The sequence below is a fragment of the Gadus chalcogrammus genome, chromosome 8 (genome assembly GCF_026213295.1).
Source record: "Gadus chalcogrammus isolate NIFS_2021 chromosome 8, NIFS_Gcha_1.0, whole genome shotgun sequence".
Taxonomy (NCBI): domain Eukaryota; kingdom Metazoa; phylum Chordata; class Actinopteri; order Gadiformes; family Gadidae; genus Gadus; species Gadus chalcogrammus.
Genome location: NC_079419.1, coordinates 3,517,974 through 3,535,031, shown reverse-complemented (window position 1 = coordinate 3,535,031; position 17,058 = coordinate 3,517,974). Strand labels below are relative to the sequence as shown.

Genomic DNA, 17,058 nt, shown 5'->3' with positions numbered 1-17,058 from the left:
GTCCGCACGCCAACACTAACACCGGACGCCTGCTATACGTTGACCCCTGACCCCCTCCACACCCCCATGTTACGCTGACTGCGTCAACGAGGGGTACTCCACGTCTGGCCGGGGTCCCAAGCGGAGGCCGGGGGGTGAGGGGGGGGGTGGAGGCGATGAGTCCGGACTCTCCTGGACGAGATGTTGTTGTGATACGAGAGCTCCTCGACCGGGGCTGGAATGTGTTGATGGACTACTGTCGTGTGAACTACAGCTGCTCGGCCGTTTACTCCATCCCATGATGCATTGCTTGAGTTATTGGTTCTGTCTCCACTGAGGACCGGAGCCCAGTATCTCATCTTTTATTGGATTGTCGGCTCGGGTTTCATTTGGAAGCAGTCGTTGTTTCCAAATGTTTTTAACAATGTGTTTATTATAAATCTGAAGTACTTTAGCGTTATCGTATTCAGCAATTCTTAAAAACCCATCAATGAAACTTGAGTTTATCTTTGCATGTAAAGAAAATCAAATGTTTGTTATTGATATATCACATCGATTGATTTAATGCCTTTTTGGAGGTATGTATTTACATTCCTGTTGGTCCTCTATTCTGCTGAAGATGTAACAGTATTATGTTTTCCCCTCAGAGGTGAAAAGCTTTCATTTCCATGCTGTAATCTGGGTCAAATATGTCTCTCACAAAACATAGTCCACAGGGTTACGGAGCACTAACGTGACACAACAACACGGATCACTGTGATTGGCTGCTTCCGGGAGCCGATGATGTCGTGTGCCGCCGGTGTGATGCTAGCCCGAGCTAATCTGGGGGTTGGGTTGGGATGTGAAATGTTTGGTCTTAAATGTGCGGCTGGACTAGAGGTGGCTGTAATCTTTGTTATATTCCATTGAGGTCCATTGAGGACAGGCTCCCAGAATAGAAAAATAGGAAAGCGTTGTTTAAGTGCTAGTGACATCATTGCTAGTTCACACATCCGTTCTTGACCAATGAGATTATTCTGTGATAACCTGACCAGGTCCTTCTATCGGGGGGTCCGGTCTCCCACTTGAAGACCGCCAAACGTTTGTACAAGCCAGTCTGCCAGAAGACCTCCTCATTCACGAAACACACCAGAACCAGTGTCTTCTGTACTGGGCGTCTACCGAGTCCCAGTACCACACTGGTTTAGAGGTTTCTGCGGCGCTGAAGGGAGATGTTAAGTGTTTTGGTTGAAGTCGATCCCTGACCGCTCTGACAGACGTGAGTCACACGTCTGTCCTCTCTCTCTCTCTTAGGGAAAGACTGACATGTGGTGTGACAGTGTTGAGTGTTCACTCAACGCGGTATCTAACCGGTGGTTAAGGGGTATTATGGTCTGGAGGCTAGAGGAACGGAGGCTGGAGTAAAGTGTCAGACAGCAGGAGAACGTCTGGAGTGTCGGCGCAGAACGTTGAACCAAACGACACGCCCAGAACACACAATGTGTTGGTGTGTTATGAGGACGTGGTTTCATGTTTGAGAACCGCAGAGCTTTTATAGGAGTTGTTTATTTGTGAACATATCATTTGGATAGTCTGTGAGAGACAGTCCGAGAGGGTGTAATGTCCTCAGTCTGTCTATCTTCATGCAGTGTGTCATTGTGTTTGTGCACATTTGAAGCAGCTTCATAATAGCCTTTGTGTGCGATTTTGTGTCGTCTGTGGTTTCCCTTAAAGTATGTTCCTTGTTTGTGTATCACAAGGCTAATTACAGCAGGTACTCAGCCATTTATATCCAAACAACTATCAGCAAAATCCTTTCTGATTGGTTCCAAAGTAGAGCCTAATCCTCTGATTGGTCGATACCACATGCTGGGAAAGAGTTCAAGGTCTGCTTTTATACCTGAATCGTCAAACACTTCCTGGTTTCTCTGTCTCATTTGTGAACACTTATTCACAAATAACCCCCTGTCCTGGTTTCTATTGTGTCTGAACTCTGAACCCTGGTAGGTACGGGTCAAAGGTTGTCAGCCCTTAAAGGCACACATTCTTTTCAAATTCTTCTTTACAAATGAGTCTGGAGGCAGCTGTGGATCCCCCAGGTCCTGACTGTGGTAAACCAACCCTTAAACCAGTAATCAGCCCTCATCAGAGATTACCAGGCGTCAGGATCTGTTTAGTCTGTCTCCGCTCTGGCAGGGCGGAACAGCGTCAGACAAACTCGCCGTTTGGAAGAATAACGTTAAGGTTAAGTTCAAATGAGGAGAAACTGAAAGTAAATATCAAGACGTGTGCAAATGACAGTTCATTTCAGCCGCCGAGCTGCAACCATTTTTTCAACCATTTTTTCTGTTCAGAATCCTTGATTTCTATTGGCTGGGGGAATAATACAGTCAAATTCAAAAACACCCAAACAAACACTAAAGTAGTTTAGGGCCCAGGCTCTTATCTGCGGTGAACCGCGGCGGATAAAGAGCAGTTCCCTGTGCAGGTTACTCATTAACTTGTTGGCCCACCTCAGTTGACGCGGGCCGTAGGGGCGACACAGAGAACAGGACTGGAGCTCTTTGTGTGCCGGCCGTCTCCGTAGAACCTTACAAAGGGAGAACTCTGCAGGACCACAATGACTGTCCAGCTGGGAGACTTATTCATCTCCCGGCTGGACCTCCTCTCTGTGGTTCCGCAGAGTTCTGTGAAAGTTGTCTTTGTGTAGTCAAACCGCCATCGAACAAAAAACACATTTGCATTGGGCCAGGAAGTGGTCTCGTTAATGACATTACAGTTGCATAATCTGAGCCTGGAACAGGATAGGGTTGTGGTTAGTGTGTGTGACTCCCATACAAAAGGTTCTGGGTTCAGAACCCCAATGACGCAGCAGCCTGACCTAGTGCAAGTTTTCCTAACCCCTACCTGCTCCTTAAAGACATGCATCTGAATTCACTGTCAATGACTCAATAGTAACAGTGATTAACTCTGTAGAAACCACCTTTGTCTGCTCTCTCTCTCTCTCTCTCCTCTCTCCTCTCTCTCTGATTCTCTCTTGCGCTCTCTTTCTGTCTGTCTGTCTGTCTCTCCCTGTCTCTTTCTCTCTCTCTCTCCTCTCTCCTCTCTCCTCTCTCTCTCTGATTCTCTCTTGCGCTCTCTCTCTGTCTGTCTGTCTGTCTCTCCCTGTCTCTTTCTCTCTCTCTCTCCCCCTCCATTCCCCTCACTCCCCCTGCCTCCCCCCTGGGGTCAGAGAGTGGCAGCGTGGTTAGGAGGAGCTAACACAAACAAACAGACCATAATGTGTTCCACACGGCCGGTCAGGAGGAACGCCATGCGATGCAGAGAGAAGCCGTTTACCTCTGAAGGTGTTGAGGAGATGATGTCTGTAGCAGATGGTCGAAATGGCCTTCAACACTTTAGTATGTGCAATTAAAACTGTGGGTCTGGGTTTAAAGGTTGTAAAGTTTGGCTTTTCATTTTAAGTTGATGATGAAGACGGTTAAATGTAGCTGGAGGGTTTATGTTTTTGGTTGAAGGTATTAGATTTGAAAGATGGTTTGATTTATATGTTGTATTAGCCAGGGTCAATGATGTGATGTGAGGTTTTACACCAAGTTGATGAACCAGTGGCAGGGAGAGGTGACAGAATTAAGAGACGGGGGTTTTGGGGATTTGGATTTCCATTCACTCAAACAGATTTTATTATGGGATGTAAATCAGAGTCTTCACTATACTTTTAGACACATGGCCCATTGTGCACAGGAAGATATTACGCAGCATACAGACACAGTGACATGGGGAGACCATACAAGTCTCTGCATTGTGTTTGATATGGTCTCATATTACGCTACGAATCCTGCTAGGAACTAAACTAATATGTTATGTTTCAGATCCCAATCAAGCAAATGCAAACACAAGCTAGCTTTCATAGCACTAACCTGCAAACTATCTATGCATCATATCCGATATACTGTTAATATGCTCTCTTCTGCTAATCTGATAGCTAGTGCTTATCAGAAAGCTAGCCCTCATATGCTAACTAGCAGTAATCTGGAAACTAGTTAGACATCAAATCCTATCTTTTGTTAATATTCTATGTTGTGCTAATCTGATAGCTAGCCATCAGATGCTAGCTTGCACTAATCTGCAAGAACCTGGAAGAATATTTCTGGGCAGATTCCATAGCAGCAGTTGTGTTAGGACACACACACACACACACACACACACACACACACACACACACACACACACACACACACACACACACACACACACACACACACACACACACACACACACACACACACACACACACACACACACACACACACACACACACACACACACACACACACGGCCCAGAGTACAGCGCTGTGCTTTGTTAGCCTGGAGGAAGTGGTGTCTGTCGGAGGGACAGCTGCTCGTTCTTGGACTGAGCGCGCTCAGTGCACCCCCGCCCGTACCCCAGAAGCCCTCGATGCAGACGTCGTCAGGAACATGTGAGGAACACGTTAGGGTCGGAGTTTATGAACACAACATTACCGGACACATGCCTGGTCGGAGAGAGGGGATGTGTTCAGTCAGTGTTGGAATCACTGGGTTTAAGAATGGGATGTCTGAATGAAGCAGGAGAGACTGGCAGAGAGAGACACTGGGTGAACTGAGGAGGGGACCACACTGATAGAGAGGTGGACAGGTGGACGGCGGGCCTCCTATTGTACCGGCATACTGCCATCGTGGAAACAGGAGAGTTCAGACCTCTCTCTCTCTCTCTCTCTCTCTCTCTCTCTCTCTCTCTCTCTCTCTCTCTCTCTCTCTCTCTCTCTCTCTCTCTCTCTCTCTCTCTCTCTCTCTCTCTCTCTCTCTCTCTCTCTCTCTCTCTCTCTCTCTCTCTCTCTCTCTCTCTCTCTCTCTCTCTCTGTGTGTGTGTCTCCTTCTCTCTCTCTGTGTGTGTCTCTTTCGGTCTCTCTCTCTCTCACTCAGATGTGAACCTTGTGACTGTACTGAAATGAGTGGTTTGTTTGTGGTGTGGTATTATGAGGTGTGTGTGTTGGGGGGGGGGGGGGAGGATTCTGGCAGGAGGCAAGGTTGGGGGGGGGGGTGGGGGGGAGATGAGGAGGAGGGTGAGGAGGTGAGGATTAGATGGGTGAGAGAGATGGGGGGGGGGGGGAGGATTCTGGCAGGAGGCAAGGTTGGGGGGGGGGTGGGGGGGAGATGATGAGGAGGAGGGTGAGGAGGTGAGGATTAGATGGGTGAGAGAGATGGAGGAGAGGATTATGGGGAGGGAGGAGAGGAGGTCAATAAGAGAGTGTGCTCTCTGTTCTGGGGAGGGAGCGGGGGGCGGGAGGGTGGGCTGGAGGGCGTGACGGCACACGTTACCCACAAAGCAGATCCATGGGGTGAGGGTCGAGGGACTGAAAGACCCTGTGAAGTGTGCTCTGGGGGAGGAGGGAGGGGGAGGTGGTGGACCAAGACACCGCCCCCCCCCCTGCTAGTGAAGGAGGGGGGGAGGAGGTGAGGAAGAGGAGGAGAGGAGGTGAAGGATGAGGAGGGAGACCTTGGTGGTCTCTCTCTGTGACAGCTTTCCCCTGGGTGTCTACGTACAGGCCGCTAGCCGCTAAAGCTAAATGCTACACTCCTAACTTCAAAGTGAATATCTGTGGGGTCCACCTCCATGCCCACCTCAGCTTCCTGTGAGCGGATGATTCGGCAGCGCTTCTTCTAGTGACAAGTTGTTTTAGATTTTAGAGCTTTATTTTAGATTTCCCTTTCCCGGTTAAATACCTCAAACTAACACAGAAGACCAGGTTCACTGAAGTCATCTGTCCGACTCCTCTTGTTTTCTGACAGGTTATAACGAGTTCTGAAAGGTTATAGCTGCGGTTGGATCAAGGAAGAGATCAGAAGGGTAGATCAAAGGAGATCAAGGCCTTTTTTTAATATTCCAAAACGATTAATTTAAATTTTTTGTGAATGAGAAAGAAAAGTTGGGGAGGGAGGGAGAGAGAGAGAGAGAGGGAGGCAGTAGGGGCGATCAAAAGATTAGTCTAGTATGTGTTTCCTGTGCTCGTCAGATCCCCCCCCCCCCCTCAGGTAACCCCCCCCCCCCACCCCCCCCCCCCTTCAGAAGGCTCTTAGGGGTTTAGAAAACAATATCCAGATCCAGCCACTGCTGACTCTACAACTCCCATTAGTGTGTGTGTGTGTGTGTGTGTGTGTGTGTGTGTGTGTGTGTGTGTGTGTGTGTGTGTGTGTGTGTGTGTGTGTGTGTGTGTGTGTGTGTGTGTGTGTGTGTGTGTGTGTGTGTGTGTGAGAGAAAGACGAGTGAGAGGTATGCCCCCTGTCTAACCCCCCCCCCGGCCCACACTAATCTCTCCCCCTCTCTCCCCTTTATCTCCCCCTCTCTCCCCTTTATCTCCCCTACATTAGTCAGACCGCTGCGACTGGGTAAGAAGTAGGCCATGGGGGGGGGGGTCAAAGGTCACGTTGATGAAGGGGTGGCGGCGGCGGTGTTGGTGGTGGTGGTCAACGACAACGAAGCATACCCTTCAGTTAGCCGTTTCCATTAGCATTAGCCCGTCGTGCTAATGAACCCGGGCACATGTGGCTGAGCGCTTAGCGACCGGGAGGCCCCTGAGAGGGGCCCCTCTGTGGTCGGCCGTGGAGCTGGCGGCTAACGTTTCAGCCTGGGTATAAGTACCGACGAGGGTCCTGAACATCCTCAGAAAACGGAGGACAGGCTTGAAGGCCCTCCGCGAGCCTGTTGCTTTTGGCGGCCGCGCTCCATACTGATCCTTGCGCTCTTCTGTAGCCTCAAGTAAAGTAAAGGAAAACAGCGAGAACAACTGAACAGAAGGAGTCTTGTTTAAGCTTTGTTCCTAAATGTGGGAAGTAAGTTGACTCCGACCATGCTCACCACGGATGCTAGATTTAGGCCATACTAGGGAGGAAAACTACGATCAGGCTAACTAGCGTTAGCATTCAAACTATCCTAACTAGCGTTACTAGCCAACCCGAGGCTATCTACGGCTGGGCTAACCACAGAGGCAACCGATTAGCAGGCTATTCTACAGGGGCTAATTAACATTTGACTAGCTGGCTCAGCCCACTTTAGCCTGATTAAATACGAATTATCCAGCAGCTTGTTGTGGGATGACCGTAGCCGCGTCCAGTAAGCCGTAAACAGCTGGTGGCAGTAAAACATGGCTTCCTACAAGGTCTCTCCCAGTTCTGTGAACTCACGGTTGATGAGGTCGGCTGACCTCACTCGCTAAAAAGCCTCAATAAACATCGGTCTTCACTAGCCACTTGAGAAGCTAAAGCTCCGCTGCAGGTAGCCTCCTGTGGAACCCGACACCGCAATATAGTTCCCAGGTTGCTACCCCCCCCCCCCCCCCCCCCCCCCTCCCCCCCCTCCGCCAGCTGTGACCCAATTGGCTGGTGAAGAAGGTCAATGCCACGGTGACTCCATGGCAACATGCGGAGCGGAAGTCATGGTAACGGTGATTTTAAAGTAATTACATGGCGGTCAATGTGAAGATGGGCCGAGGGGTGAATCGGAGGTGTCGTGGGTTCATAGCGGAACGTTGTGAAACCTTGAGGGATTCAGGAGCACTACGGTTTTGTGGTGGGTGTGAAGAGTCCAACCGCTGAGATTCCTTCATCATGCCATCTCACATTGTCAAAAAATACTTAGTAGAGTTTGTATTTGTGCTCTTGAAATCCAAGACAAAGCATCTGTGTTTCTGAAAGTGACAAAAGAAGTGTTAAAAAAACGTTGTTTGCAAATCACAAAGTTCTAAGGTCTGTTGTATTACTCTGTGTTAACGTGTAGGAATGAATAAAGCTCATTGCAAATTCCTTCCTCTCTTTTTTCTTGGTGATACATTTATGACTGTGCTGCCCTCGCACTGCGATCTCGGACAGAACTACACAGCTAGATAACACCCTTCAAATCCAAAAGGCTTGACTTTTTGTATGACGTTTACTGAAGTCTTCATGGGACTCGGACAGTTATATTCTAAAACCACAACACAATACAGAAACAGATATTAGAAGGCAGCACAAAAACGTGTGACGGTACCGGTTCATGCCTGAGACGTGGTTCTGTTGTGTGAAGATGTTCTGTGTTGTGGTTCTGATTAGTAACGTGTTGTTGTGGTTCTGATTAGTAACGTGTTGTTGTGGTTCTGGTTGGTAACGTGTGGTTTTGTTGTGGCTAGGTTCAGTGACGTCTGGTTCTGGTGTGTGAAGCTGACTCTGTTGTGTTTCTGGCGAACATGTTTTCTGTGGTTGTTCTGTTCAGTAACGTGTGGTTCTAACTCTGCTTCCAGGGAGCCCGGGTGTGGCTGAAGGAAGATGACCAGTACCTGCCCAGCACGGTGTCCACCTGCTCCGGAGGCGTGGTCGTCATCGTCAGCGACTATGGCCAGGTAAGACGCTCTACAAACGGAGAGATGCCACACGGGCGGCAGGTATGAGCAGATAGAAACCAGCTGGACAGGAGCAGATCAGATATCTGGTTCTGCATACAGAACACGGTGGTAGTGTCCACCAACCGGTGGTCTATCATGTGAAACACATGAAACCAGGACAGTTACATTCAGGGCATTTAGCAGACGCCTTTATCCATAGCGATAGCGACTTACAATTATTTGTCAGAAGAAAGAGAAACAACAATATATCGTTGTTGGTACAGTACGGATGTTTAGGTTAACCCATTCCCCGTACACAACAAAGATAACTGGGATAAGATGCTACACAGAGTAAGTACTATTTTTTAAGTGCCAGGACGTACAACATACCATAAGTGTGTAAGAGGGGTTTGGGGGTAAGGGGGGGGGCGCTATGCGGAGTCTAGGCGATCTCTGAGCAAGTGAGTCTCCCTGGGAGAAGAGATCTTGTACCTCAATGGGGTCGCCCTGGCTAAATTGAGGATAAATAAAAAAAAATGAAATAAGGCCCCGTCCACACAGATTTTTTTGGTGAAACCGCATAAGTCTTGTGCGTTTCGGCCGACCGTCCAGACGGAGCCAGCGAATCCGGTACCGCACATTTCTGAAACCACCCTCGGAGGTGGTTTCAAATCTATCCGGACCTACGCGGTTTCGTGTTAGGATTCGTGTGGGCGCCTGAAACGCCAAACGATGACGTCATTAGCCCCCCACCAGCTGGGGGACGTGAGTTGAATCTCCTCATGACTGAATGCTTGTATACAGCTCGCAGGCTGTATGCGCGCAGGCTTGATGCGCTCCACTTTTTTCTGTGGTGAACCAGCGCCTCGAATATTCACTACAGCTTTTCTACAGCTCGATGCGGTTTCGCAATGACTCCGTCTTTACGGAGATATTCCAGAACCGCATAAAATGAACCCGGATCGTTTTTCGCCCGTTTCGGCTCCGTGTGGACGGGGGTCGAAGAACGTATGATGGTGGATCACCCTCCCAGTCCACCCAGTGGCCTGTACCAACTGGTAGACCGACCCCCATGCTTCATCCATGGGCGGACCCTCCTACGTGTGATCTCTCTCTAGGGGTAGCTCTTTGAGAAACGGCTAATGGCTGATCAACATGACACCTGGTGCTACAACAGGGGCCCTATAACCACCGGCTAATTCATCCAAACAGTTCATCAAAGCCCTGCAGAGAGAGAGGATGAGGGAGGGTGTGAATTAGCACCTGGCTAGCAGCGTGTCTCCAACATCAAACCGCCAGAGATCACAGGCGGCGCTACAGAGGCTAACGGGGCGCAGGGAGGCGTCAACACACACACGTTAGCGCAGCTAATGGCGGGGAACGACGACAGATTAGCCCAGGATATACAGGACCGCGTGACGGCCTGGTCCGCTTTGAACCTCCTCCGGCCCACTGGGAACCTCTGATTTGAGTTTGGAGGCGTGTCGTGGGTGGGAGGGAGGAGGGTGCGACGATTCCCATGATGCATTGCGTCGCCCCAAAAGAACCTCACCACCACCACCACCAACGCCTGTGGGGGTTGAGGTTTGCCTTTGAAAGCAGGAGGTGATAAAGCCACTGACGCCATTGATAGACACAGACTGGTTAATAACTGCTGACATGTTGTGTTTGATCATACAAAGGATGAACTTAACCTTTAATCAAACACTCATGGTGTCAAACTCTCAGCACACCCTTTACACGCCTGAACTGAATTACAGACCAAACAAGGGGTGAGTGATTTGTGTCCATTGACAAACCCCCTCACTAGCACCTTTTATGTGGTGTTCGCTTAGCAAAGGTTATCTTAGCATACGCAGCGTAGGCGTAGCATATGGAGGCTCTGGCCGCATTAGAGAGTTGTTCTGCCTCAATGGGACCCCCGCTGTGGGCTTAGGGTCATTTTGAGGGGGGGGTCACTATTGTCCAGAAGATTTACGGACAGATTAAGACATTCTCATCCTTAAACTCTTCCCTACATGCTCTGAAACCCACAAAGATCTCCCCCGTGAAGAGAGGCTTTGAACACAGGGACACGGATCTGTCCACATTAAATACATGGAAGGACCATGAAAAGCATACATTATCACATATAGTCGCACAAAACACAGTATTACTGTATTCTGTATTCGCTGTCCAACCCCTGCCTGCTCCTTGATGACTTGTCTCTTCACTGTCTAACCCCTACCTACTCCTTAATGACCTGTCTCTGTACTGTCTAACCCCTACCTGCTCCTTAATGACCTGTCTCTGTACTGTCTAACCCCTACCTGCTCCTTAATGACCTGTCTCTGTACTGTCTAACCCCTACCTGCTCCTTAATGACCTGTCTCTGTACTGTCTAACCCCTACCTGCTCCTTAATGACCTGTCTCTGTACTGTCTATCCCCTACCTGCTCCTTAATGACCTGTCTCTGTACTGTCTAACCCCTACCTGCTCCTTAATGACCTCTCTCTGTACTGTCTAACCCCTACCTGCTCCTTAATGACCTGTCTCTGTACTGTCTAACCCCTACCTGCTCCTTCATGACCTGTCTCTGTACTGTCTAACCCCTACCTGCTCCTTAATGACCTGTCTCTGTACTGTCTAACCCCTACCTGCTCCTTCATGACCTGTCTCTGTACTGTCTAACCCCTACCTGCTCCTTAATGACCTGTCTCTGTACTGTCTATCCCCTACCTGCTCCTTAATGACCTGTCTCTGTACTGTCTAACCCCTACCTGCTCCTTCATGACCTGTCTCTGTACTGTCTAACCCCTACCTGCTCCTTCATGACCTGTCTCTGTACTGTCTAACCCCTACCTGCTCCTTAACGACCTGTCTCTGTACCGTCTAACCCCTACCTGCTCCTTAATGACCTGTCTCTGTACTGTCTAACCCCTACCTGCTCCTTAATGACCCGTCTCTGTACTGTCTAACCCCTACCTGCTCCTTAATGACCTGTCTCTCTACTGTCTAACCCCTACCTGCTCCTTAATGACCCGTCCCTGTACCGTCTAACCCCTACCTGCTCCTTAATGACCTGACTCTGTACTGTCTAACCCCTACCTGCTCCTTTATAACCTGTCTCTGTATCTACTATCTAACCCCTACCTGCTCCTTCATGACCTATCTCTGTACTGTCTAACCCCTACCTGCTCCTTCATGACCTGTCTCTGTACTGTCTAACCCCTACCTGCTCCTTAATGACCTGTCTCTGTACTGTCTAACCCCTACCTGCTCCTTAATGACCCGTCTCTGTACTGTCTAACCCCTACCTGCTCCTTCATGACCTGTCTCTGTACTGTCTAACCCCTACCTGCTCCTTAATGACCTGTCTCTGTACTGTCTAACCCCTATCGGCTGTGTCTCTGTATTCACTGAACGAGGCGTTAGCTGCAAGCTGCAGCTCTCCTCAGGGTTGAATGGTGCTGAACGCTGTCTTTGTTTGCGGTGTGGGCGGTGTGTGTGTTTGCGTGTGTTGTTGTGTTGTTCGTGGTCAGCTGGCGTGTCGGCGACGGTTGATCCCGCAGCAGGAGGAGGTGTTGGATGTCAACACCGGCACGCGGTGCCCCCCCCCCCCCCCCCCCCCATTTGTAAACAAACACTAGCTGGCGTTAGCGTCGGCGGCGCAGACAGTGCTTTGTTCTTCTGACTGGAAATGAGGACAGCCGGGGGTCGGAGGTCAAACTGTTTTACAGCAGTGCCACAGGAAGTGTGTGTGTGTGTGTGTGTGTGTGTGTGTGTGTGTGTGTGTGTGTGTGTGTGTGTGTGTGTGTGTGTGTGTGTGTGTGTGTGTGTGTGTGTGTGTGTGTGTGTGTGTGTGTGTGTGTGTGTGAGACGCTGGGCTGCTGTTCTGTCGCTTGTTGAATTCTGGACTTCTGCTGCCGCTGTTCAGTCATTCAACAGCACTAAAGATGCATGTCATTAGGAAGCAGGTAGGGGTTGGACAGTATAAAGACGTCTCATTGTCTCTGCGGGTCTGACTCTACCGGTCTCTCCTGGTCTCTCCTCTTCTGTCCGGCCTCTCCTGGTCTCTCCAGCCTCTCCTGGTCTCAATGTTCTCTCTGATATCTCCTGTCTCTCTCTTTGCTCGGGGACCGGGGTAATTGTTTGTCTCCAGAACAACAGATGCAGAGCGGAGATCAGGGGACCTCTGCATCCCATTATCAGATCCCCTGGTGTGTGTGTGCGTGCGTGTGTGTGCGCGTGCGTGTGTGTGCGCGTGTGTGTGTGTGCGTGTGTGTGTTGTCTCTCGATCTGCCTGAGGCCATGTTCACACCTGGCATGAGGGTGCATCCGGGGATCTGATCCCAGGTGGACGGCTCCATGGTGGAACGGATCTCCCTCAGGTGTAGTCACACCTGTTGTCTGTAGAGCTGTTGTCCACTTGTGATCGGATCACACACAACGTGTTTAACGGCCGATGTGAACAGGCTGGGTCGAAGGTCCCTTTCAGCTCAGGTGAGGACAGGTGAGGAGGACACAGCTCTTTGTCCCGTAGAGCAGCTGTTCAGTCAGTTAGCGGACAGGTGCTAGGGTGAGGCTGTGGATAAGCATTTTGGAATCCACCAACATGTTCACACTGCAAGGTAGGAAGAGCTGAGACAATCGTATGTAGTGTATGATGTTTGAATCTCTTTCTAATTTAATCTTCAGCTGAAAACTTTATCAAGTTAATAAAGTTTGTTTTGTGGTTTTTAATCAGAGGTTTTTAGACAAATTGATTTCAGATGCGTTTATTGTAGGAGAAGGTAGGGGTTAGACAGTACAGAGACAGGTCATTAAGGAGCAGGTAGGGGTTAGACAGTGCAGAGACAGGTCATTAAGGAGCAGGTAGGGGTTAGACAGTACAGACAGGTCATTAAGGAGCAGGTAGGGGTTAGACAGTACAGAGGCAGGTCATTAAGGAGCAGGTAGGGGTTAGACAGTACAGAGACAGGTCATTAGGGAGCAGGTAGGGGTTAGACAGTACAGACAGGTCATTAAGGAGCAGGTAGGGGTTAGACAGTACAGAGGCAGGTCATTAAGGAGCAGGTAGGGGTTAGACAGTACAGAGACAGGTCATTAGGGAGCAGGTAGGGGTTAGACAGTGCAGAGACAGGTCATTAAGGAGCAGGTAGGGGTTAGACAGTACAGACAGGTCATTAAGGAGCAGGTAGGGGTTAGACAGTGCAGAGACAGGTCATTAAGGAGCAGGTAGGGGTTAGACAGTACAGACAGGTCATTAAGGAGCAGGTAGGGGTTAGACAGTACAGAGGCAGGTCATTAAGGAGCAGGTAGGGGTTAGACAGTACAGAGACAGGTCATTAGGGAGCAGGTAGGGGTTAGACAGTACAGAGACAGGTCATTAGGGAGCAGGTAGGGGTTAGACAGTACAGAGACAGGTCATTAAGGAGCAGGTAGGGGTTAGAGAGTCAAACCCAGAACCTTTTGAACACCTTAACCACTAGACTCTCCTGCCTCAGGGCTGTTTAATGAGGTCGGTATCTAAGGTTGTTGTCTGAGTCCAAACTCATTTCCTCACGCGACAAAAGTGCAGTGAATAGACGGTGCAGCAGTATCTCTCTGTGCTGGGGGGGCTGCAGTAGGTCTCTGTGTTGCCCAGGGGGTGGGAGGGGCGAGGTTCATCCTCGGATAACAGCGGTCAGGTGTAACACCAACTGGGTCCTCTTCAAAATACAATCAATTACACCTGTGGCAGCAATGGGAACACACAGAGTCACCTACCCTTCACATTCTTCCATTCTGTCGTCCATGTTACAACCCCGCTAATCCCTGAGTGTTTCTTTTATGCTGCGGCTAATTTGTCTGTTGGCTCAACAGCTGATCGCCCTGCTGACCCTGCAGACAGCAGGTTCTGCCTCAGCCTTTTGTTTCACTCATCTACTGGTTAGCATATGTCGCTAGGCTTAGCGCCTCTTTAATGCTATTGTTTTCAGCTCCCCCCCACACCCCTTCGCCCCCCCTAACAGCACACACGGTTTCCATGGTGACAAGTTGACCAATTATCAACCCTAATTAGGGCAGGGTCCACTTCCTGTCCCGGCCAATCTCATTGAAGCTAGACTGACAGACAGACGGGATGATAAACAAGCAGACAGACGGACACATGGATATCTGAGCACACAGACACAGATTGGAAGGCCAAGAGAGACATGCAGATTGGGGAACAGGCAGGCAGAAAGACAGTCAGACAGACACACAGACAGACGGACAGACATAGAAGCAGATATGCAGAAGGACAAACAGAGAGATTGAAAACAGATTTACAGACAGATATGCAGACATATAAACAAACCGATTAGATGACATAGATTTACAGATGGACAGACAGATATGCAGACGGACAAAGAAAGACGGACAGACAGGTGATGATACTCCGCCCAGAGAGGAGAGAGAGGTGGAGCAGGATCTGACTAACCGTTGATCTCTGGTCTCGTCCGACAGGTCTGTGTTTAGACTGCACACACCCCACCCCACCCCCCCGACTCCACCCTCCGGTCTCCGCCCCTGATCTCCACCCCTCCCCTCAGTCATGTTGGATTATCTTGAGCTGTGTGTATTTTAGTGAGGATGTTGTCAGGTTGTGAGCTAATTATTACATTTAACAGACAGACGGGTGCACGTACAGACAGACACAAAGACAGACAGACAGACACTCCCTTGCCTGGGAGACTGATGTACGGACAGACAGACACTTTGACAGTGCGACAGATGTACCGACAGACAGACACATACAGAAGGCAGGCAGACAGGCAGCAAACGTCACAGTTTCGGTCCCGAAGGTCGGGTCTCCATGGCAACGACCCCTGAGAGACGCTCCGGTGGCGTCTGACCCCCCCCCCCGGTGGGGCGTCACTACGCTGGAATGTCAGCGTGTGTGTGTGTGTGTGTGTGTGTGTGTGTGTGTGTGTGTGTGTGTGTGTGTGTGTGTGTGTGTGTGTGTGTGTGTGTGTGTGTGTGTGTGTGTGTGTGTGTGTGTGTGTGTGTGTTCAATGTTAAATATATCCCTGGGGACAACCCCTTACTGAGTCCACACACACACACACACACACACACACACACACACACAGACACACTCACGCACACCCTGATTAGGAGACTCTTTATGGGACCTCCAACTAATTAGTAGGCTTGTTAAACACTCATCCCTCCTCTGTCATCTCTCCTCTCCTTTCTTCTTTCCTCCCCCTCCCTTTGACCCATCCGGCATGGGGCCTGATGCTCTGACCCAGGCCTGGTCCGAAATACCCTCCGAACTTCACCACAACACTGCAGAAATACCCTTTAAACATCACCACTACACTGCAGAAATACCCTTTAAACATCACCACTACACTGCAGAAAAACCCCTTAAACATCAGTAATACACTGTAGAAACACCCTTTAAACATCAGAAATACACTGCAGAAATACCCTTTAAACATCACCACAACACTGCAGAAATACCCTTTAAACATCACCACAACACTGCAGAAATACCCTTTAAACATCACCACAACACTGCAGAAATACCCCTTAAACATCACCAATACACTGCAGAAATACCCCTTAAACATCACCAATACACTGCAGAAATACCCCTTAAACATCACCAATACATTGCAGAAATACCCCTTAAACATCACCAATACACTGCAGAAATACCCCTTAAACATCACCAATACACTGCAGCCTTACACTGCAAAAAATACATTTTTAAAATGGAATCACTAAATTGCAAAAGGGCAAGGGAGAGACGGAGAGGGGTAAAGGCAGACTAAGTAAATTAAGAGTTTTCTATCGTATAATAATAATAATATAAAAATAATATACATGTATTTATTCTTCACCTCCAGTGTAGTCTTCAGGCTATCTGGGCTGGTCTAGAATCAGCACAGTGAGTGTTGACTACTGCTTGACCTGCACTGTTTCTTATCAGCGTCTCTGCCAGCACGTCTGAGGCCTTTTAAATCGTGACGCGTCCTGATAAAGAAGCTGTATGGCGCGGCGCCCAGATGACCCATAAACAGCTACGTTCTGCTAGTACTGCTACCATCCTACTGCCACTGCTGCTACCATGCTACTGCCACTGCTGCTACCATGCTACTGCCACTGCTGGGTTGGTTCCTGTTGGTTGTCAGTTGAGGTCATGGGTGGGTAGGGAATTTATATATTTTTTTTTTTTCAGCGGCAGCAAATGATAGGAAGGTTGTTTTCATTTAAAAACGAGAAATTATAAAAACGAGTAATAATAGTTTGCATTGATCTAACCTAACACATATTTTTTTAAAGCACATAAAATAATTTGGGTCGCACATAAATTGACAGGGTCGGTCGGAAACCGGAACCAAACAAAAAAATGTTTTAGGCCCTACTGCTACGATTACTGCTGCTGCAGAGGATTCACTGCTACTAGTGTGGCTTCTGTAGTGTAATGGGTAAACTAACATTAACTAGACCAACACAGACGTTACTCTTTACTAATTTAGCGATAACCTGAAAATGTGTCTCTCCTGCGTAGCGACCATACATCAAAAGGCTAGCTAGCATTAGGTTACTGAACACAGCAATGTAACTACTGCCCCTAGTGGTCACATGTGTGTAGCCCACTCTACAAGAGCTTCCCACGAGCCCACTCAGAATGCACTCATGCCAGCAGTTGAACATGAAGCAGAAGGGACTTAATGTATGCACTCATTG

General features: G+C 49.1%; 1 protein-coding gene across 1 annotated transcript in view; it reads left to right on the top strand.

Annotated features, from left to right (window-relative positions):
- Nucleotides 1–8,269: 8,269 nt before the first annotated feature.
- myo10 (myosin X) overlaps nucleotides 8,270–17,058 on the top strand; it is a 69,380-nt gene continuing 60,591 nt past the window's right edge. Inside the window, exon 1 of the mRNA XM_056596188.1 lies at nucleotides 8,270–8,372. The gene's annotated coding sequence lies outside the window, so the exon portion shown is untranslated. The remainder of the gene's footprint in view (nucleotides 8,373–17,058) is intronic.